Source organism: Nomascus leucogenys, chromosome 20 (assembly GCF_006542625.1).
Source record: "Nomascus leucogenys isolate Asia chromosome 20, Asia_NLE_v1, whole genome shotgun sequence".
Classification (NCBI taxonomy): Eukaryota; Metazoa; Chordata; class Mammalia; order Primates; family Hylobatidae; genus Nomascus; species Nomascus leucogenys.
This window is the reverse complement of record NC_044400.1, coordinates 62,230,602-62,255,587: the sequence shown is the minus strand read 5'-3', so window position 1 is coordinate 62,255,587 and position 24,986 is coordinate 62,230,602.

Sequence of the window (24,986 nt, the reverse complement as noted above, 5' to 3'; positions counted from 1 at the left end):
TCATTTGTCTTTGTGTCTATTTTTATACCAATACCATGCTGTTTTGGTTATTATAGCCTTGTAATATATTTTAAAGTCAGGTAGTATGATGACTTCACCTTTGTTCTTTTTGCTCAGGATTGCTTTGGCTATTTGGGCTCTTTTTTAGTTCCATGCAAATTTTAGGATTATTTTTACTATTTCTGTAAAAAATGACATTGGTATTTTGATAGGTATTGAATTCAATCTATATATTGTTTTGTGCAGTATGATCTGTGAGTATGGGATGCCTTTCCATTTGTTTATGTCTTCTTCGATTTCTTTCATCGATGTTTTATAGTTATCCTTTTATCAGTCTCTCAGTTCTTTAATTAAATTTATTCCTAGGTATTTCAGTTTATTTTATTTTTATAACTATTGTAAATGGGATTGCTTTCTTGATTTCTTTTTTACCTATTTCATTACTGGTGTATAGAAACAGTTTCTGATTTTTTGTATGTTGATTCTATACCTGAAAACTTACTGAATTTGCCTATCAGCTCTAAGAGTTTATTGGTTGAGTCTTTTTTTCTAAATATGAGATTATGTCATCTGTAAAGAAGGACAATTTGACTTTCTCTGTTCCAAACTGGATGTCTTTTATTTCTTTCTCTTGTCTGTTTGCTCTGGCTGGAACTTCCAGTGATATGTTGAATACAAGTAGTGAAAGTAGGCATTCTTACCTTGTTCCAGTTGTTAGAGGAGAGGCTTTCATCTCTTTCCTATTCACTATGATGTTATCTGTGGGTTTCTAATGCTAACATAGTATCTCTCAATATGGCCTTTACTATTTTGAGGTATATTCCTTCTATGCCTAGTTTGTTGAGAATTTCTATTATGAAAGGATGTTGAATTTTATCAAGTGCTTTTTCTGTGTCTACTGAAGTGATCATATGGTTTTAGTCCTTAATTCTGTTGGTATAGTGTATCACATTTATTGATTTGCATTAACCATCCTTCCATCCCTGGTATAAATCACATTTGATCATATTCTATTATCTTTCTGATGTGCTGTTAAATTTGGCTTGCTAGTATTTTGTCAAGGATTATTTTATCTTTGCTCTTCAGGGATATTGACCTGTAGTTTTCTTTTTGTTGTGTCCTTGTCTGGTTTTGGTATCAGGGTAATGCTAGCCTTATAGAATGAGTTAGGGTTAATTCTCTGTTCTTTATTTTTTTTTGGAATAGTTTTCAGAGAATTGGTATCAGTTTATAATATATTTGGTAGAAGTTGGCAGTGAATCCATCTACTCCTGGGCTTTTCTTTGTTGGGAGAATTTTTATCACTGATTTAATCTCACTACTCATTATTGGTCTGTTCAGGTTTTATATTTCTTCCTAATTCAGTCTTGGTAGATTGTATTTTTCAATACTTTGTCCATTTCCTCTAGGTTTTCCAGTTTGTTAGTGTATAGTTGTTCATAATAGTATCTGATGATCTTTTTTATTTCTGTAGTATCAGTTGTAATCTCTCCGTTTTCATTTCTGATTTTTTTGTTTTTTTTTTCTCTTCCCTTCTTGGTTAGTCTAGCTAATGGTTTATTAATTTTATTTGTATTTTCAAAGAGCCAACTTTTAGACCTGCGTTTTTTTACATTTTTATGTCTTTATTTTGTTTAGCTCTGCTCTAATCGTTATTATTTATTTTCTTCTACTAATTTGGGGTTTGGTTTGTTCTTGCTTTTCTACTTATTTGTTGTACATCATTCGATTGTTTATTTGAAATATTTCTACTATTTTGATGTAGGCATTTATGGCTATAACCATCCTTCATAGTACTGATTTTGCTTCACCCACAGGTTTTGGTATGTTGTGTTTCCATTTTTATTTGTTTCAATAAATTGTTTGATTTCTATCTTATTCATTGACCCAGCAGTCATTTAGGAACATGTTGCTTAATTTTCATGTATTTGTATAGTTTCCAAAGTTCCTCATGGTATTAACTTCTCATTTTATTTCACTGGGCCTTAGAAAATTCTTGATAAGGTTTTGATATTTGAAAACTTGTTGAAACTTGTTTTGAGGCCTAACATATGGCGTATCCTGAAAAATGTTCCATGTGCTGATGAGAAGAATGTATATTCTGTAGTTATTGGATAAATGTTCTGTAAATGTGTTAGGTACATTTGGTCTAACATTCAGTTGAAATCCAATATTTCTTTTTTTATTTTCTGTCTTGATGATCTAATGCAGGGAGCGGGGTGTTGAAATCCACCATTATTATAATATTAGTCTATCTTTCTTTAGATCTAGTAATATTTGCATTATGAATCTGTGTGCTCCACTGTCGGGTACATATATACTTAGAGCTGGTAAATTCTATTGCTGGGTTTATACCTTTGTCATTACATAATGACCATCTTTGTCTGTTTTTACTGTTTTTGACATAAAGTCTGTTTTATTTGATGTAGCTCTTGCTTGTTTTGGGTTTCTATTTACATGGAAGATATTTTTCTGTTCTTTTACTTTCAGTCTATATGTGTCTTTACAAGTAAAGTATGTTTCTGGTAGGCAGCATAGAGATGGATCATGCTTTTTTTTTTATCCATGTAGCTAGTCTATATATTTTAAGTGGAGAATTTAATCCATTTACATTTAAAGTTATATTGATATGTGAGGTTTTGTTTCTGTCATATCGTTAATTGTTTTCTGGTTGTTTTGTATGCTCTCTTCCTTTTTTTTTTCTCTTATTGTTTGTCATTGTGGTTTTATGTAGTGGTACCATTTTAGCCTTTCTCTTCCTCATTTGAGTGTTTGCTTTACTACTGAGATTTATACTTTTGTGTGTTTTCATGGTGGCAAATGTCATTTTTCACTTCCAGGCTTATGACTCCCTTCAACATTTCTTGTAGGACTAGTTTAAAGAACAACCTTTAAACTCAGTGGTGATGAATTCCTTTAGCTTTTCCTCATCTCAGAAAGACTTTATTTCTTCCTAATTTATGAAGGATAATCTTTCTGACTATACTACCCTAGGCTGGAAGTTTTTTCTTTCAGTAGTGTGAATATATCATCTCAGTCTCTCTTGACCTGTAACATTTCTGCTGTAACATCTGCTGTTAGTCTAATGGGGGTTCCTTTACAGGCAGCTAGATATTTCTCTCTTACTATTTTTAGAAATTTCTCTTGGTTTTTGACTTTAGACAGTTTGAATGTAATGTGCTGTAAAGACCTTTTAGTATTGTATCTCTTTGGGGATCTCATAACTTCCTGTATCTAGATGTCTAAATCACTTGCTATAGTTGGGGAGTTCCCATCTATTATTTTTAAAATAGATTTTCCAATAATCTCATTTTTATTTTTGCCTTCTGAGACCCCCAATAATTCAAATATTTTATGGGTCCCATATGTTACAATGGCTTTGGTAATTCTTTTTTATTATTTTCTAAAGTTTTTATCTTGCAAAATTATTTTAAAATATCTGTTTTCAATTTCTGAGATTCTTTCACAGTCAACCCCTGAGAGTCTGTCAGTTACATTTTTTCTCCCTGTACTGGGGAGTCTCTGTTAGCCTTCAGCTGATCTCAGCCAAACAGGCTGCCTCACTTCCTTATCCTTTTTGCTGTACGTATTTCCTGTCATTTTTCTGTTGAACTCCAGTGTTCTCTCTTGGGTGATCTATTTGTGATTATCTACTTGCCATTTTGGTTTTTCTTAGGGAGGAGGAGGGTATGAAATATCTTTAGTCATTCATCTTGAAGCTCCTTTCTCAGAATGTTGTTTTAAAAGCAAGAGTAGAAATTTCCCTTTCTTTGTTGTCATGAAGTGGGGGCACACTTGGGGACATATTCAGAGAAATGGTAACATCAGTGTAAAATTTGTAAGCATGAGTACAAGTTAAAACACCAGGAAGACTAGAATATACAGAAGGAGGAAGGGCATTTCAGGAAGAAAAAAAATGATGTGTGAAAAGAGCCACTTTGTATAAATATTAGGGAGTGGAGGTCCAAGAAAGCTGCCTAGCTATGTTACAGGAGACCTACAGGGAAATGGTTGGAAATGAAGTTGTATGCATAGAAAAATAGAAAGGAGCCAGATGATGATGGATCTTACCTGCAAAGCTAAAGTGGTTAGAATTTTCTGGAAGACAATAGAGATTCATCAAAGTACTTTAAGCAAAGGAGAAACAATTAGATTTTTTTAAAATATAGTGATGGCCTTGGATAATTATGGGAGAAGAGTGCCTATGGAGGCTAAGAAGGCATTTGAAGGATGCTGGTGGAAATATCAATTAAGGTCCTAGAATCTGAGAGGAGAGGGGTCATATCTGAGAAAGGCTTAAAAGTAAGACTTCACACAAATCAGTGACTGATAGTATATGAGATACAAGGAAGAAGAGTGCATGTAAGATAATTTTGACGTCTTTAGTCTGAGTGACCTGTTGGGTTGTGGTACTATTCGCTATAAATGAAAACTTAAAAGATGAGTATGCTTGACGAAATGATGCTTTATACAGAAATGTTGAGTTTGTGGTGTTAGATAACTCCCAAGAGAAGTTATGAGGTAATTAAAAATATTAATGACTTAAGTAGGTGAAACTTAGGATAGAGGTTTCGGATGCCAGTGATAGAGATTTAGGCAGCGTTTTTTCTTTCCAGGATGGCAGATTGGAGGCAGTGTTAGCATGCCTCTCCCACTTAGAAAAACAAAATAGTGTAGACATTCACGCTGTGAACTTTTTTCCAAAAAGCAAAGCAGAAACGTAATAGGAAAACTGAAAGAAATTGCAGACTCTTTGAAAAAAGTGGCAAGCTATAGCCTACACTGTGATCCAGGGGATAAGCTATAAGTCTCCAAAGCATGAGATGGAGAAAGGCTGCCTCCGGGATATACAGCCCCACTGGGGAAGCTGGCAATCCAGGCCACTGGGAAAGGCCTTAATCCTACCCAGTGCTAGAACTAATTTAGGGAGTGTGGAGAATTTGCAAGTAGAAGCAGCAGAGGGAAGAGTCTTGTGTGCTTTCCCAGTCTCCATCACGGACCAAGGGAAATCATTCCTGATTCTACATCATAGGGGACCTCCAAGAAGTCTGCTAGCTAACACAGGCAGTGGTTGCAAGTTGAGAGAAGCTTCCAACTGAAATGTGTAATATAATATCGAGTAGAAAAACACTCCCTTGGCCAGAACCAGGCGGCTGGTGGAAAGTGTGCTGCAGCCATGAGTGCAGGAGCTTGGTGGACTGGGAGAGGGGGTGACCTGAAAGCTGTGGTTGCTTTCTCCACAAGGAAGACTTATGGTCTGGGACAGTTTGGGGTTCTGAGTGTAGACTCTGTGGAACTTAGCTAGCTGCTCCTAGTGGAACTCTACAAGTGTGAGACCTGCCTTGCCAAATGTATGGGAGCAAGGTGGGGCTTACTGCCACCTGCCACTCTCCACTCTGTGTGCAAACTCTTCTATGCAGCAGAGGCAGATATGTTTCTCCCAGGAACATTACCCTAGTGCTGAGATAACTGACTTCCTATCCCCACAGGGGCTGCCGCTTGCCCCACATGTGGAGAGCCAGAGCATGGACCTGCCTGACCCAGCCCCAACCTGGCTTTGCCCTTTCACTCCCTTTGGTAGCTTAACACAAATGAAAGAAACTTTGGGGAACTCTATAACCCTTCCCATTGCCTGAGAAACCAGAGTACCTCCCCTGGGTAACATATAAGGCAAGCACAAATCCCACTGCTACTACCACAGCTGGCCCTCTTTTGCAAGTCTCATCTCCTGGCTGGAGGACAACCAACATAGTCCATTATGGCATCTGCAGGTAGAAAAACACTGCACCCAGGAAAGAGAAAATTTACACATGACCTCAGCTATCACCATTGCCTCTACCACCTTAGCTAACCAGGAGGTCCTGAGTCTTTCCACGTGACTAGTTCATTACTACGACAACTAGCATTTGAGAAAGTCAACACACTGAGGCTATTAAATAACCATGGAATCTCAGAGACTTCATCAGTCTCCTGCCACTCCCATCAGAGCTGGTGCTGGTACCCAATGCTGGGAGACTTGAGGACAGGTCACATTACTGGATCCCTTGCAGACATTCTCTAGCACCAGCCTAGAGTGAGGCAGTCCTATTGGGCTGCTAAACCCAGAGAAGCAGCATCATTCACAGTAGTCTGGCTCTCAGGGACTCTCCTAGTTTGGGAGAGTCTCCTAGTCTAGGAGTCCCTAAAAAGCAGACTACTGTGAACGTTGATCAAGGGACCACCCTGTGGGACAAAAGAATCTAAATGGCAAGTCTTGAATTCCAGATATTTTCGCTGGTGGGAAGTTTCTTTCAGCAGAGATACAGTTGCAGTGCTGGGCTCAGTGGAGAAAGCCTGCAGCTCTACCCCAACAGTCAGGCAACCGTGGTGTTTATGAAATGTCATGAAGAAGGGAACATCTTTTCTCCCTCATCCACCACTGCAGACACAGCTGGGGCTTCTCCCATGGGGGCTTGGCGTAAGTGCACCTATAGACAACCTTTCTGGAACACTCCAGAGTGACTGCATGCCTACAGGAGGACCACTCTCCAGGTTTAGGCTTGCGCAAGAGGCAGAGTCACAACTCCTCTCTACTTAGAACACCAGCATTCTTGCAGATGAAAAGTGGTGCCTGTCTGATCTGAATAGCTAGAAAATTTGGTCAGGAGAATGTCTGAGATGTGTATCACTTTCCTGCTGGCCTGGCAGAAGGGCTGAGGTGGTCCCCACTCTTCTCTTGATAATACTTCAGTGCATTTCACTGAGAGCTCCTCCAGCCACCTCTGTCAAGGCTGGGATCTCTGCCCACCATTGCATATTGCATTTAGCCACCTGCTTTAGCTACAATTAGTTTCTACCCAGGGATACCTCCCCTACTGGCCTGAAGCCTGGAACTATTCAACCCAGTAAATAAAATACTGGAGAAAAAATAAATAAAAAAGAACACACCACAAGGGAATTATGTAAGTTTCAAGAGGCTTCTGCCCTTCCAGCTCCATAGGAGGTAGTGAACTTGTTCACATGCCAGGCACATTGCTACTACAATCAGCATCTGAAGAAGCCATTATACAAAGACTCTATATAACCAAGGAACTCAAACATAGTATTCACCCTTGAAAGCATCAAGAGCTGAATTAAGCTACAACAAACTATAAGTAATAAAGTCACATCCTTAAAGGGGAAAAAATAAATTTAAAAAACATAGTTAAATAAAAAAATAAATTCAAGAATAATTAGAAGAAATAGTCTTCTAATGAGAAGAAATCAGAAAAATAATTCAGGTAATATTACAAAACAAAGTTCTGTAACACCCTCGAAATATCACACTAGCTCTCTAGCAATTGATCTAACCCGAGGTAAAATCTTTGAAATACCAGAAAAATAATTCAAAAAGTTGATTATGATGCTCCTCAAGGAGATACCAAAGAAAAGTGAAAACCAACATAAATAAATTTAAAAAACAATTCAATACATAAACAAAAATTTTTCTAAAAATATATTTTAAAGAAAAACCAATCAGAAATTCTAAAATGAAAAGACATATTTATGAAATTATAAAATGCAGTGGAGAGTTTTAATGATAGACTAAAATAAGTAAAATAAAAAATTTCAGAACTTGAACACAAGCCTTTCAAATTAACCCAATGAGACAAAAATAAAAAGAATCCAAATAAATGAACAAAGTTTCCAGGAAATATGACATTATGTAAAACAGCCAAACCTAAGAATAATTTGTTTTTCTAAGGGAGAAAAGAAAACAAGAAGTTTGGAAAATTTATTTGAGGAAATAATTAAGAAAACCTCCCCTGGTCTTGCTGGAGATATATCTAAATACTATCTAAATACCTAAAGCTCAAAGAACTCTTGGAAGATGCACTGCAAAAAGGACATCACTAAGGCATATAGTCATCAAGTTATCTAAAGTCAATGTGAAGGAAAGAATTCTAAGAGCAGTAAGACAAAAGCATCAGGCAACCTATAAAGGAAAACCTGTCACACTAACAGCAGACTTCTCAGCAGAAACCTTACAGGCAAGAAGGGACTGGGGTTTTTTTTCTTTAGTGTCCTTACATAAAATAGTTGTTTGACAAGAATTTTTGTATCCAGCAGAACTAAATAAATGAAGGAGAAATAAAGTCATTTTCAGACAAACAAATGCTGAGGGCATTTGTCACTACCAGACCTTCCCTACAGGAAATGCTAAAAATAGATCTAAATCTTGAAACAAACATTTGATATGCACCAGAATAGAACTTCTTGAAAGAATAAAACTCACAGGGCTCATAAAACAATAAGGCAATGAAGAAAACAAGGAAGGCATAATGATTGGAACAGTACCTCACATCTCAATATTAACATTGAATGTAAACATCCTAAATGCTCCACTTGAAAGATGCAGATTGGCAGAATGGACAAAAAACAAAACAAGCAAATATCTGCTCTCTTCAAGAGACTCACTAACATGTAAGATTCACTTAAGCTCAATGTAACGGACAAAAAAAAGATATTTCATGAAAATGAAAACCAAAAGCAAGCAGGAGTCCCTGTTCTTACATATGATAAAACAGACTTTAAAGCAACAACAGAAAAAAAGCCCCAAATATTATTATATAATTATGATAAAAGGGCCAATTCAGCAAGGGATAATGCAATCCTAAATTTATATGTACCTAACACTGGAGCTTCCAGATTCATAAAACGATTACCCCTAGACCTAAGAAATGAGATAGACAGCAACACAATAATAGTGGGGAACTTCAACACTGGACTGATGGGACTAGAAAGATAATCAAGATGGAAAGTCAACAATGAAACAATAGACTTAAACTACACTCTAGAACAAATGGACCTAACAGATACATGCAGAATATTCTACCCAGGAACTGCAGGATATACATTATTCTCATCAGCACACGGAACATTCTCCAAGATAGACCACATGATAGGCCACAAAACAAGTCTCAGGAAATTTTTAAAAATTGAAATCGTATCAGCTATCTTCTCAGACCACAGTGGAATAAAACTAGAAATCAACTCCAAAAGGAACCCTTAAAACTATACAAATACATAAAAATTAAACAATCTCCCCTGAATAAATTTTGGGTTAACAGTGAAATCAAGATAAAAATTTTAATAATTATTTGAAATGAATGATAATAGTGACACAAGTATCAAAACCTCTGGGATATGGCCATAGAAGTGATAAGAGGAAAGTTTATAGTACTAAATGCCTACATCAAAAAGTCCAAAATTAACAACTTAATGTCACACTTCAAGGAACTAGAGAAACAAAAACAAACTAAACCCAAAGTTAGCAGAAGAAAAGAAATAACAAACATCAGAGCAGAACTAAGTAAATTTGAAACAAAAAATACAAAAGGTCAGTGTAACCTTTGAAATTAAATAGCTGATTCATTGAAAAGATAAACAAAATTGTTAGACTGTCAGCTTAACCAAGAAAAGATTCATATAAGCTTAATTAGAAATGAAACTAGTAACATTACAACTGACACCACAGAAATACAAAAGATCGTTTGTGACTAGTATGAACACCTTTATGCACACAAACTAGAAAATCTAGAGGAAGTGGATAAATTCCTGAAAACGTACAACCCTCCTAGACTAAATCGGGAAATAGAAACTCTAAACAGACCAATAATAAGTAGTGAGATTGAATCAGTAATTTAAAAATTGCCAGAAAAAAGCCCAGAACCAGATGGAGTCACAGCTGAATTCTACCATATATTCAAAGAATTGGTATCGATCCTACTGAAACTATTCCAAAAGATTTAGATAGAGAGAATTATACCTAACTTATTCCATAAAGCCAGTATCACCCTGATACCAAAACCAGGAAATAACATAACAAAAAAAGAAAACTACAGACCAATATCCCCGATGAAAAGAGATGCAAAAATCCTCAACAAAACACTAGCTTACCAAATCCAACAGTATATCATAAAGATAATACTTCATGATCAACTGTGTTTCATTCCAGGGATGCAGACATGGTTTGACACACTCAAGTCAACAAATGTGACACATCAAGTAAACAGAATTAAAAAACAAAACCCATATAATCATGTCAATAGATGGAGAAAAAGTATTCAAAATCCAGCATCCCTTTATGATAAAAACTCTCAACAAACCAGGTATAGAAGGGACATCTCTTTTACAATGGCTGCAAAAATAAAATAAAATACCTAGGAATACACTTAACCAAGGAGGTGGAGGATCTCTATAAGGAGAACTACAAAACACTGCTGAAAGAAATCATAGATGACACAAGCAAATGGAAACACATTCCATGTTCATAGATTGGAAGAATCAATATCATGAAAATGACTATATTGCCCAAAGCAATCCACATGTTCAATGCAATTCCTATCAAAATACCTACATCATTTTTCACAGAATTAAAACAGAAAATTTAAAATTCATGTGAAACCAAAAAGAGCCCAAATAGCCAAAGCAATCCTAAGCAAAATTAAAATCTGGAGGCATCACATTAACAAACTTCAAATTATACTGCAAGGCTATAGGTACCAAAACCACATGGTACTGGTGTAAAACTAGACACATAGACCAATGGAACAGAATAGAGAACCTGCAAATAAAGCCAAATAGTTACAATCAATTGATGTTTGACAAAGCATACAAAAACAGAAATTGGGGAAATGGCACTCTATTTAATAAATGGTTCTGGAAAAACTGGATAGCCACAGGTTGAAGAATAAAACTTGATCCCTATCTCTTACCTTACACAAAAATCCACTCACAATGGATCAGTTTGAATCTAAAACCTGAAACCATAAAAATTCTAGAAGATAACCCAGGGAAATCTCTTCTGATATTGGGCCTAAGCAAATAATTCAGACTAAGACTTGCTTTTGAAAGCAAGTGCAACAAAAACAAAAATAAATAAATGGGACATAATTAAACTAAAAAGCTCCTGTACAGCAAAAGAATTAATCATCAGAGTATGCAGACAACCTATAGAATGGGAGAAAATATTTGCAAACTATGCACCTGACAAAGGACTTCCAGAATCTTCAAGGAACTCAAACAAATCAGAAAAAAAACAAAAACAAAACAAAAACAAACAAATAATCCCATCAAAAAGTGGGCAAACAAATAGGGAGTCTTCGCCCATTTATTCTAAGTGAAGTAACTCAGGAATGGAAAATTGCTGATTTTGAGGAAATTGCCACTTCTATTTATTACTTGGGAAGTGAAATTCTTGTTATGTTTGAAGGAGTTAGGCAAAGGAGTAGGAGGGCTAAGGAACACAGAAAGTATCTTTAATGGCCACTGTGAGGAATGAAGAGTGATCCAGGGACATGTGAAATAATTATTGAAAGGAAGTGAAGTTCAGCTGAGTACAGAGAACATATATTTGCAGTGGTGTAATTTCCTCTAGAAGGGTTCAGCAAGATTACATAGGAGGTATATGTTTTTTTTTTGTTTTTTTTTGAGATGGAGTCTTGCTCTGTTGCCCAGGCTGGAGTACAGTGGCGCGATCTCGGCTCACTGCAAGCTCCGCCTCCCGGGTTCACGCCATTCTCCTGCCTCAGCCTCTCCAAGTGGCTGGGACTACAGGCGCCCGCCACCACGCCTGGCTAATTTTTTTGTATTTTTAGTAGAGACGGGGTTTCACCGTGGTCTCGATCTCCTGACCTCGTGATCCGCCTGCCTTGGCCTCCCAAAGTGCTGGGACTACAAGCATGAGCCACTGTGCCCGGCTGGAGGTATATGTTTTAATTTATACTAGTTGGGGATTTTATGGGAGTTGAAGTTCTTGAGAAACAATGGTTCAAATAATACAGCATGAGATCTAGACTTGTGTTTCAATTATCTATTGCTGCATAACAAACAACTGGTAAACTTAATGGCTTAAAGCAACATACTTCTTTTTTTTTCTCATGCTCAGGAATTCAGGCAAGGCTCAGCTGGACAGTTCTTCTGCTCTGAGTAATGTCACTGGAGTTATTCACTCAGCTGCATTCAGGTGAACCTAGATTGGGCTGGAAGATCTATAAGAAATTCATTCTCTTGTCTGACATCTCATTGCTCCCCAACATAGTCTTTCTCTGTCTTTTTCTCTCTCTTTCTTCCTCTTTGCTTTGCTTTCCCATCTCTCTTTCTCTACACATTATGTTTCATCATTTAAGAGTCTAGCCCTAGGCTTCTTTATAGCATAGAAGCTGGCTTCCCTAGAGAATAATGTCCCTTCTGCACTTTCCATTAATAACAATTCCAGCCCAGCTTCAAAGAGAATTATAGAAATAGGATTCACCACTTGATCAGAGGATTGACCTACATATACAGGGAAGAGGACAATCAGTGACAGCCATATCTGGAGACTACCCAGCACAACAAGATAAGGGGAATAAAAGAAATATAGTTAGGTTCCAGATATGCAATAAAAAAGCTGGGATTTTATTTGTACATATATAGGAAATAAATGGCTGCAGTTTATTTTATGGGTGAAGTTATTCTACTCCTAGAGGGAACTGTAGTATCTCTGCTAGAAGACTGAGTTATCTTTCATTATAGTGTCACAAATTTTCTAGCCAAAGTTTGAGGGCTCAGAAAGAAAAATAAAAAACAAAACAAAAAACCCAAAAACTTCATATAGCCTTTCTTATTTGAAATTTCATTTTGATGTTAAGACTCATTTCACTCTGAGGGGAAAAAAAAGTAGCTTGGACATGAAAATATCACATTAAATTAGGCTCTTCTTGGCCTCTCGGGAGATGATAGAATTAGAATTTTCTATGAAAACGTAATAATTTGAATCTTAGAGGTAAGGAAGGATATTCAGGAAATATGTGAAGTCAGTATAGTAGATGTAGGATACTCTCTTCCTTTGGGGATTCATTCCATTTATGGCAGCACTCAGCTCCCTTTTGAATCCAGGGACATTCATTATCTAGGGCTTGCCATTCCTGGGTTCAAATATTCTCAGGAGCACCTGTCCTGGGATTTCCTTATCAGAGCTGGCTCTTCCACCTTGACCCTCTATACAGTTTCTCTGCCTGTCCCTTAGGGCTGAAGATTCTGGAGTGAATGTGAGCCTACATTTGTATCTCTCTATTTGTTCAGGCTTTCAGTTTTAGACCAACTACCTTTTTGGCCTATGGAAAATTGAACTACATCTTCTTGGAGCTTCCCTTTACCACTTTTCTGAGGCTGTGCCATAGTTCTGGATTCATTACAAAGTACCATGGACTGGTGTTAAGATTTCCTGGCTTATCATAGTCAAAATCTTAAGCTCTTTTGGAAGAGTGGGGTTTGAAATAAGAGGGATACACAACAACAAGAAAAGATTTTCCTGGCTGGAAGAAAGTTAGTAGGAAAAAAAATGGACTATAATAAGCCAGGAAATCTCATCACAAGCCTTTCTTTGGTTGAGTCTGTTGCCTGCTTGAATGGAGGCAAAGGACATGGAAAAGACAGAGATAACAAATGAATAGTGCAAATGTCTTCCTGCCACATTTCCCCACCACTCCCAGTCAATGATGATGTTTCTATATGTCTACCTCCAAAAGGGAACACTAGCTAGTCTTTTAAACAGTACCATCTAAGTGAATATAATCATTCAAAAGGGTGAGGGAAGCCTTTTGAGCTCCTTCAATCCTTATCCCTGACATATGTATCCATTTCTATAGTGGCCTTTTGGAGAAAATTCCTGTTTTTCTAGTCATTCAAAGAAATGAATTCAGTGATATGCATTTCTATCTAGGTAGAATCAAAGGAAAATAATGAGGCAGATGAGGGTGTGTGGAGCAGTGTAAAATTATCTAGTTATAATACTTAACCAGTGGATTACTCACCTCATGTAGATTAGGGTCTGTCAATGTGTGTACATTGATGTGAATCATAAAAATGCTGATGTGAATATTGCTTTAAAATATCTGAGCACTTTTCTATCTACAATTGCATTTGAACCTCGATTCTACTCATAGAATACGGCCATGAAAAAAAATTTACTTGTCTTTTCTTCCCTTACAATATAGGATTCCTAATTAAAAATATAATGAGCAGATGCAATTACTTGTCCCCGAAACATTCAAGAAACAGAGAGCTCACTGCTTCATGATGCCAAGTATTTTAAATGTACAGCTCTAACTGTTCAAAAGAATTTATGTTTTTACCAGAGCTGATAGATGTCATCCATAAATTTCATTCACTGGCCTGAACGTGGAGCTTAGAGAAAAAGAGAGCTAATCTTTGGAGTCAGGTGCACATGGATCAAAAGAGTAACTGAAACATTTACTGTGTATGATTTTTGAGAAGTGACATGAACTCTCCAAGTAACACTGGGTGATCTGTAAAATGCTGGTAATCATACTGACCGCAGAGGATTTTTCTTAGTATTAAAAAAGTGGTGAAGCATAAGCCGTTAAATGATAGTAGTTTACTTAATCCTCTCCCAGTAGAGGGAACTTGATGATGAGCATCACCCATTGCTCTGCATTGTATTACACCAGTTTTCCATCCAGGCTCCAAGTCACTGCTTTCACTGTGAGTGTGTCTGCTTCAGTTAGCATTCTCCCCACTCATGTAGCGTTTCAGAGTTGCTAAAACCATGCAACAGATAATCTCACACCTTACAGCTGAGGGTTGATTAAAAGGCAACATGCTCTGAATGAGGGTCTAGCCAAAGTCCATGTGTAGTTCAGGTTTAAGTTTTGTGGACGTTCTTTCCCTGGCTCAGAGTTCCTTCACTTTTATTTCTGAGCTCCATTAGGTTTTAAATTATTGGTCTTATTAAATCCTTGATAGTTCCTTCTACGACCTGTTCCTCCTTCTGCATACAACACCACTATGCATAGCATCAATATCTTCCCAGTTACTTGTGCCAGAAACAGGGAATCATACTTGCATTCACGCTCAGCCTAAATACCACAATCAGAGTAGGTTCTATCAACACAACCTCTCAATTATATTTTATATCCATCCCCTTCTCTCTGTCTCCCCTGCCACCCTGGTCTAGATTTGTACCATCCCTCCTTGGAAGTATTCTAGGGCTTCCCAAATGGATTATTTCAAGTTAACTGAAGAACTTATAAAATTGAATTATAACCTAGCCTTTATTTAAGAAAACTGGGGTTTCTGTAATATATTTAGGAAGACCTCTATACCACTGCTGTCTGTCTTTCTTTTGATTATTAAAGTAGTAAGTTTCAAGTTACTTGGAAAATTCAGTAATGTGGAACCTCTCATTTAACTGTGATGAACAAAAAAGAGGATTAATATAGTGCATTTATTCAAGATTGATTTTTGCAAAAGATTGTTCCCATTTGTAGTTTGTACTTCTGACTCATGGAGTCTCTCTTTTTGTTCTGGCTGCTTTGAAAAGCCAAGCAAAAGTTCCTTCAAGCCCAGCAGTTAATTGTCACAGTGATGCCTGTTTGATGACTCCATATTTATTTTAAGAGGAACTGCATCCCGTTGGGCCTGCCAGGATGAGTTAGCTGCGAAATGCATTCCTAAATAGCTAAATGATTCAGCGCAGAAACCCATATATAAAATTGACTTTGTAATGCAGCTACATGTCTCTCTGTTGGAAAGTCTATCTATTTCAGTTCTGTGCTTTATTTTATAATTTAATATTGCATATGAATAGGTAATGGAGGGAAGCTTTCCTGCCTCACAAAACCCATGTTACAACCAGTATGTTGTTAAGACTTCGCGCAGTTACTTGGAAGCTTCCTTTGATGAGGAGAGCTCAGTTATATGGAGGTAAATGTATCCGAAAATATTCACAATTGCACACTGCAGTTTGCAAATAACAACTAGGATGCTCTTGAACCGAGAAACCCCCAAGAGGGTACTTACCTCCTTTGCATCAATAAAGTAAAACAGCTTCTTATCAGAGGCTGACTTTTGCTTACAGCTAGAAATCTGGCTAAACCCAGTTTCTAACCACTTAGAGATTTCAAATAATTCCCAAATTATACCTTCCTTCAAAGGGAATATGCTTTAAATCAAGTGTTTAATGTTAGGAAAATAATAATTCACATACTTGCACACCTTAGCAGCCTGTTTTAATTTAGAAACAAAGAGAACAGAGAACAGCACAGATTGTGCTTTGGTCCCAGCCTCCCCACTTCCCCCAAAAGTACTCAGGAAATTTGCTTCTTTTTAAAGAATAAGGACTTAATCGGCACTGAACCCCACAGTGACTCAACTGGGCATTTTCCTCAACAAATAGTAGATTAAGGATAAAAATGTGGTGTTTTTCTGATATAGGCCTAGTGATGTAAGGGTGCTGTTTACAAGGTCCAGAGTACCACTTGGTTTTCAGTAAATTCTGTGTGTGTGTGTGTGTGTGTGTGTGTGCCTGTGTGTGTACGTGTGTGTGTGTGAGATGGTTAATTTTAATTGTCAACTTGACTGGAGAATCTCGACTAATACAGTGTGTTTCATTCCATTACTACCAAAGCAACCAAAGGCTGTCAATGGACTGGGCATTTATATCCATGGCTCCCTGTATTCTGTGGACCACCTGATAATTCTGGGTGGGAAGCAATCCTTGCATTGACAAAATGTGTGATGTGGGTGGGATGAGAGATACAGTGTGCTGCCAAGGATGGCCCATCTTAATGAGAGTTGTGGGAGAAAACAAGGTCAGTGCTCCAGATATTCAGGTACTCAGGTAGATAGGAACCCGCTTTCTCTCCTATGTATCTTTATAGTCATCAAATTATTTTTGTGCATTCTATGGTTTAGTTAAGAAACCCCAGATGAAAAAGGCTGGTTGAGAATCAGGATGCACCATTTCTAATGTTGTCATGTCACAGAGTTATAAAATTTTGAGAAAACCAATTAATTACATTTAGTATCATTTTCTTTATCTGTGAAACACATAAGAAGAGCTGGTTGATTTCTGAGATGCCTTAGTGCTCAAAGAACCTGAGGTGAGTGAGAAGGGCGGAGGAATGCAGAGGGATTATTCATACTGACGACATGCTCAGGAGTTTTGTATCTTCACAGTTCAAACTTTTTGTATGTATTTTTACACTGGAATTTTTTTTTCCTAGATCAAAGCGAGAGAAAGACAGTGCCATACAATCTAGTTCAGTCTTGTGGCCAACCTTTGAATTTCTTCTAAAATACTTTTACTAAATAACTACATATTCCATACTTGAATGCCTCTAGTTACAGAATACTCATAATCAGCAAATTTATTCACTCCATTTTTGAAGCATTTTCTAACCATTTTGCCCTATGTAATATGTTATTTTTTTCAGCCCTATAAGAGGACTACAAAACGAGGTTACATTTTTTATACAAAATAATCTCTCCAAAGATGGTCTAGTTACTGGAGACTCACCCTTCTCAGTGCTTTCACTCCTTTCTCCTGATGCTGTCTCATATAGACTTCAGACAACCCTTGGAATCTTCTGTGTCAACAGACTTAACCCACCATGGTGCAAGTTACCATGTTTTCTGGGAGAGAGGCAAGCTAATGCCTGGCTTCCATATGAGAAGCCTAGTACCAGGGTCATACATGGTGCCCCTGGAAAGAAAATGCTGTTTACAATTATAATCAACTCACCAATTGGGACCCACATCAGTAGGGGCACATAGGCTGGCAGTGCCTCCAACATGGGTCCTTGGATAACTAATAGGCATTAAAGTTTCCAGTTCAGTTTAAATAACTGAGTCTAGTTCTTTATCATGGACAGACTACCTGAGAATAGTTAATCCAATTTGTTCTGTTTGTCTACACCATCAGCTGGGTGGCATTCATCCACCCCATGAAATTACTGGCAACTGCTTTGGTAATGGAGGGGGGAAAACATCTGGAGGTGTTGGTGGGTGTTATGAGTGGGAGGCATAGGAACTGGGACCCTCTTCTGCTGTTTCTGATAGACTTCTCAGTAAGGTTAAGGTGAGTGGTGGTCAAATTGTGCTGGGAGCTCTCTGGTAGACACAGCAGTTAAGCTACTTGCAATACTTTGAGAGAGCGGTATCAGAATGTTTTCTTTAATGGTTTTTGTACAGGGTGTTTTCTTCCTACAAGTGGCTCTGAAGGACAGATGATCGTTAATGTCCCCCTCCCTCTCTTATGTACCTCCATGAGTTTAAGTTGCTGAGCACTGGGATTGTTACTCTCTCTTCACTGATCCAAAATCAGAGTGCCCATTCCAAGAGCTGTAGCTTCACTTTTTCTCCAGTCATCCCCTATTCACACTGAGATTTTTGTTAGAAACAGTCTATTAAAAAGGGTGAAGAACACTTTTATAAAATGTAGAGACACTAATTATGTACTCCAGTTTGTCTTACATGGGCCACCATAGAGGGACTCAGTGAGACATGTATTCATTATCTTTATGATCTAGGGCCATGTCAATATGACAGGAGAATCCAGGTGGATGAACTAGAATGAGCTCTGAATACTTTAGGTGTCCTTTTGGTAAGGTACCTCAAAGATATATCAACTAGATTTTGTTAGAGTTGCTGTTAAGGGAAAGAGAAAATTGTCAAGCTTAAGAATTGTCAGGCTAGAATTCTGAATTTTCAAAGTAGGTCTATATAATACATGCCACTTTCTTCCTGACAATTACTGACAATTACCCAAAAGGAGCTAAAAGGAGATAATCCCTTTCTGTGGAAAGGCTGTATTCAGTGACCAAACTGTCTTTCTAAGATGTATGGATTTGGAGGTGTTGAGAGAGGTAGAGTCAGAAAAGCTTTTTGAGTCCATTTTGGAGGCTGTTCCAAACGCTGTGTACTGATGTTAGATTGTAAATTGTACAGAAAGCTGAAAACGTGACATGGATTAATTTTACAGGTCATAATGATATGGCTAAAGTTGGATAATTCGGTGTAGCTACTCATAATCTGAAAAAGTATTGACAGTGATGAGGCATCATTAATCATCTTGCAAGGGGTTAAAGTTCTGACACACTCAATCTACAGAGAACAGATGGGGACCACCCCCTGTGAAATATGGTCTTTCCAACTGCAAGAGAAACTGATCAACTTTGGGTAGGATTCATATCTGGTATACAGTAGTGGTCTGTGCCTCAGAAACAAGGGATCCTTGACTTTGTGCCCAGTCTGTGATGGTGGATGCATTGTCATGTCCAGTACTATGATAGATCCAGGCAGCACTAGTGACAAACTGGGCTACAAGTGACTCAGATGGTTTGGTTAGCAGCTGTGATTTGCCTCCAGAGTTTGTAGCCCAAACAAGGTATATCTTTCACCTGCCAACCTACGGTTTTCCAAGTGGCAGACAAAGAGCCAGGCTATTGAAAACAAGTACCACTAGCTCAAGGATTAGTAGGAGTTGAGAATGGCCTTGAGTTTTGTGCAGGGAGCCAACTGACCACATCTACTTTCTGTTCTATATGGCTGGAGCTGAGATTTAACAACTGCAGTAGCCAGTGAACATAATTGGGTTTCAGTTTAGATGAACTATTAGTAAACCAGGCCCAGACACTTAAGGGAACTTTAATGTATTGAGGGCCCTATTGAACAGCAGCTTTGTGGAGTATAATGTTTCTGCTGAAGGGAGAACTTTCACTTTTTCATGAAAGTTTGAGATGCTGCTTGGGCCAGACTGATTACATTACTGAATATACCATTTCAATTTCACAAGCAAATTTTGTTGGGCCTTTTCTACCATGTTGGCCATTTAGTTAAAGTTGAATCACTCTAAAATGGCAATACCAGCCTGGAAAGTAACAAGGATTCTATGGGTCAGGAGTTGATTTATGTCAAGAGCCCAAGAGCAAGTTGAAAGACACTTTATGAAAGATGTCTACTTGGTAGACTTCAGAGGCAATGACTTCAAACCTAAGAAACTCCTCTGGATTGAGGTTACCATGGTTCGCCTGAGGCTCCACTTGGCAAAAATCATCAGTCACAGAGATCTTTAGTGTTAAAGGGATCATCGAGACCATGGGTCCCCAGAGATATTACCACTTCTTTATACGCAGTTCTTCTCAATCAGGAGAATCTCCTCAGGCACTTATGGGATGAGGAAGTATAAGCATATAGTACAACACTTTCTCTTACATATTCAAATGAAGAAGAAAAAAAACCCACTAAATTGGCCCAAAGGCATTATCCACAAGGTCATGTTCACTTTCCTTTCTCACTCTTAACCCAACTCAAACTCAATCATTTGAATCCAGGTAGGCCCTCTTGTCATGGGACTGGATTGGATGGTGAATTTAGCACCTTTATCCAAAAAAAGCCGTGAAAGTTTGTGACTGTCTTCTCCCCAAAGTTTTACTACATACTCAATGGATATGACTTTCAGTCTCCTTTGGGAACAGGGAGACCTTTGATCTACCCCTAATCATCTTTATGTTTAGAGTAGTTAAGATGAGGGTAGAAGGGCATGGAAGGCTAGGGGTCCATGGAGAGGAAATGCTTCTGTGCCAGCTAACAAGGCTTTGTATTACTTTCAATATTGAGTGACATAGCACCAGCTCTTGTTTCAGTTAAACAAATTTTCAATGTTTCCAGCCCATATAGTACTTTAGGTGATGAGGTCAACATTATTGACATCATCTACTTCAGCTTTGGTGACTGCTTTTCTTAGCAGCCACAACCACATTGCTTGCTCAGTAGATCTGCCAGGTTTGCACACTGTGGCTGACTTGGGCTTGACTCCTACAACCCTTATTCTTTTATTTTATTTTATTTTATTTATTTATTTATTTAGAGGCGTTCATCTTAATCTGAGGCACTTGCTAACCCATTAGCAAGATAACATCCTGTAAGTTCTTGCCCAGTTTCAACATAAGAACTACAGGGAGCTTTCTAGGACAGTGGTGCTAACTGCAAGAATTTATGTTTTTTGGGGTCAGTGTCTCATTTTCCAATAGGCCATCTTTATCAGCACTGTAACCCCAATCTGACCAATAAGAGCCCTACTATTAGTGCTTCATCTACGGTTTTCCACAGGACTTTGTCTGTTTCATGGAAATCTGCCTGAGAGGGACAAAGTGCTCTTATACAAGCCAGGATCCATTAAAAAAAATCTGAGCATTTTTACTATCAGCTTGATGGATCTCAGATGGCATGAAGATAAATTGCACCAGGCAATGAACTATAATACTGCCATCCTTCCTTGTCAAGCACTACATACTCTATTCCCTTATCTCCCAAGACGAGCAGCCAAAGTTCTCATGAAATGCCAGTTTTCTGCCCTCAGTGGTCAAGAATTCCCTCTTTACCCCTCAGTGTAAGTTCATGTCTCTGTAATCCTTGTCTAAAAGGGGACAGAACCTTCTTCCAAGGTAGGGCAAAGCTTAGACTGGTTGCTACAGTGTTACAATAGGGTGGACCTGACCCTGATCACCAGATTGGCTCTCCTCAAGCCTCGGGGACAGATGGCAACAACCAAGGCACTTTACAGGAAGTTCCAGGGTTTTTATTTATTTATTCATTCATTCATTCATTCATTTACAAACACTTAGTGTGTATCTACTAATGCTAGGCACTTTTCTATGTGCTAGGAATTTAGCAGGAAACAAAATAGATAAAAATCTATTTGCAGAATAAAAGCTCCAAGTAAGTAAATTACCCCATATATTGGAAGGTGGCAAAGGCTCTGAAGAAGAAGCAGAAGGAGGAAAGAAAGGGAGAAGGGGAGAAGAAGAAGGAGAAGAACAAGAGGAGGAAGAGTAGGGAGGAGAGAATGAGACAGAAGAAGAGGAGAAGAAGGAGAAGAGAGAGTGGGAAGAGGAGCGAAAATGAGAATAGCATACTAGAATTCAGGTGTGGAGAGGGGGTGGGGGCATGATGTGATGAGAGCAGGGTGTAGCTTAGTTGAGGTCTGGATAGCTTGTTGACAAGGTGAGAATTCAGTCAAGAATTGAAGGATTGGTAGTTAGGCAAACCGAATTGTATGGAAAGAACATTTCACTTCCTATCATGTACACACCCCCTAGAACAGTGCCTGATACAAAGTAGCTCAATGAAAACTCACTGAATGAATGGAAGTGCAGGCACCATCTGTTGAGTCCTTTTCTTTGTTCACAGACTGATGTGAAAATTCCACATTTTATCTTTGTTCAATTTCCAACTCTCCTGTGAGCAAATCAATGAACACGAACGCATAAACCCAATGATCAAATACTTTTTAGTTGTGAGCAGAACATTTAATGGTTCAATCTGGAATATTTTAAGTGACCTGTTTTCCCTTAGGAACAACAAGCAGATTCTTGTCTTGCACCTACATGACTGAAGGAATTCACTAGAGGGATTCTCTCCCTGAACAAAAGGTGGATCTGTTCCAAAGACAAATTTCATTTTCTAACTAGAATGCAAAAATTGCTGGCAGACCCAAATTGCAGATTTCTAATTTCAAAAAAAATGTGATTGAGACTCCATCAACTATCTATTACATTAAGCCAACATGTGTCTCCCTATATTTTGCCCATGGTCCCAATCCTACTTTTGGGGCCATAAAAATGAGTAGAATCCCTCTTTTATGTATTGATGCTAAAATGTTTGAGGCAGACTGATATCTTCCCTGCGTTTTCTCTTCTCCTGGAGTAAGTAGCTTCATCTTAAAAAAAAAAAAAAAGATTTCATTTAAGACATTGGAATTTCTCCACTATCTTATAAAATGTCCTCTAAAAATGTTCTAATTTTCCTTAAATTGTGGTACTTACAATTGAATAAGTACACTAGATGTGTTTTGAGCAGCACAGAGAAAAAATATTTCCATCTCATTTGTTCAAGATACATTTTTATTCATGTAGCTTAAGATCACATTCGCTCTTTTAGGGTAGTTTCATCTCCTCATAAGTAATTATTGAAACTATTTCCAGCTAAAACAATTGTTGTTTTCAGCTGTGCTCTGCTAAGCCAAGTTGTCCCTGTGTTCTACTTGTGTAAGTTGTTTATAAGAGAACCCCAATAGTAACTTTACACTATTTCCTATTAAATTTTAACTCACAAGATTTAATTACAATGTTTCATTCTGTCAAAATATTTTTAATTTTGGTTTCATCACCCAATGTATTTGTTATTTTACCCATGTTTCATCTTATTGTCATATTAGGTCAGTTGGTCTTTCAAATGATTATTCAAGGTAGTGAATTTAAAATTTACATGAACAGAAAGCTTTTTGAAGTAAACTGTTACACAGTATTCTAATATATAAAGATTGCACTTGTCAGTATAATTTTATTTTGCAAGTTAAATTATTAATATTTATTTATTATGAAGTCCTTCATATTAGCTAAATGAGGCAGTTATTGTTGAACACAAAATTTTCAAATCAGTGTTTATGGATGACAGCTGAAATCAGATCAATCTCATTATCTAATGTACTTGAATATTTTATTTTGGTTGCACAGTATTGTGAATATTGTTACTGAAACAGAAGTAGTTGCAGTAGTCTGTTTGGTTGGTTGATTTTTAACTCCATTGTCTTTGCAATCTCAAGATACCTTTTATTAATGAAATATGATGATTGAGAGAATATTAGAATTTTTTGTTTAAAGCAAAGTACAAATAATTTTTACAACTGTTCTCAATGACTTATTCAACAAATATTTCTTGAGAATCTCCTATATGACCAGCACTATTTTACCTGCTGTGGGCAGAGTGATGTATAATGGAAAAAAGTAACTGGCTCTTGGTACCTATACTCTAACGATGTGAGACAGAAAATAAACACATGCACATATAGATATGTGTGTACATGTGCACATAAATTGATGTAGTTCAGTGTGTGTATATATATGCATATTGTATGTGTGTGTATGGGGATGTTATATTACAAAACCCAAACCTGCGTCTGTGCAGTAGGATAGGGCTGGAGAGAAAATACACAGTTTATGGACTCTTCTCACTTTATACTCATGTCCACTAACTTGAACAATACTACTTGGTGGTTATACCACATTTCCCCAGTCCACTCTTCTACTTTTCTTGAGGACTATTTTGCACCTTCTTTTCTCTTCTCAATTGTGAACTGTTTTCCCATTCTCACTTGCAGCCAAGGACTGTGCTTCCTACTTCTCTGAGAAAATAGAAGTTATCAGATGATAGAATTTGTAGTGTATCAATATCTGCTCAGTTTTCAATTTTTGTTTTCACTATAGCCTGCGTATTTCATAGATGAAAGAGCCATGCTCCTATTTAATGCCAACCTATCTACTTGTTCCCTAGATTCCATCCCCTTTTGCCTATTCAAAGACCTGTTTGCAGCAATCCTCCTTTATTTTTCCTACGTTTGCTTTCTACTGGATTAGTTTCTGCCATCAGTCCTCCTTTTGATTTCACTTCCTCAAACAGCTACTGCTTCATTTCTTTGCTTTCCTTTGAAACAGAATTCCTCAAAAGTATTTTCTATTCTCATAATCTCTAGTTCTTCTTCAATTTTTAAATTGCTTGATACCTTAGTATTTTTCTAATGACTTTGGTTTTTTTTGTTATGAAATATAACACAAGCAAAAAATTACCTAAAATAAAAGTTGATATTAATAGCTTAATAAATTATTAAAAACTCATATGAAAACCACCAAAATCAACAAATTGGATATTTCCAGCATCTCAAAAGCCCTTCACTGGCTTCTTCCAAATTACTACCTACCTCATCTCTTCCAATAGGTAATCATTCTCTTGATCTTTTATATTATTTCTTCATTATATAGCTCATATACCAGTTATGCATCTGATATGGTTTGGCTGTGTCTCCACCCAAGTCTCACCTTGAATTGTAGCTCCCGTAACCCCCATGTGTTGCGGGAGGGACTCAGTGGGAGGTAACTGAATCATGGGGGCGGGTTTTTCGTATGCTGTTCTTGTGATAGTGAGTAAGTCTCATGAGTTCGTTATAAAAGGCAGTTCCCCTGCACATGCTCTCTTGCCTGCTGCCGTGCAACGTGTCTTTGCTCCTCCTTCACCTTCCGCCATGATTGTGAGGCTTCCTCAGCCATGTGGAAATGTGAGTCCATTAAACCTCCTTTCTTTTATACGTTACCCAGTCTCGGGTATTTCTTCATAGCAGTATGAAAAGG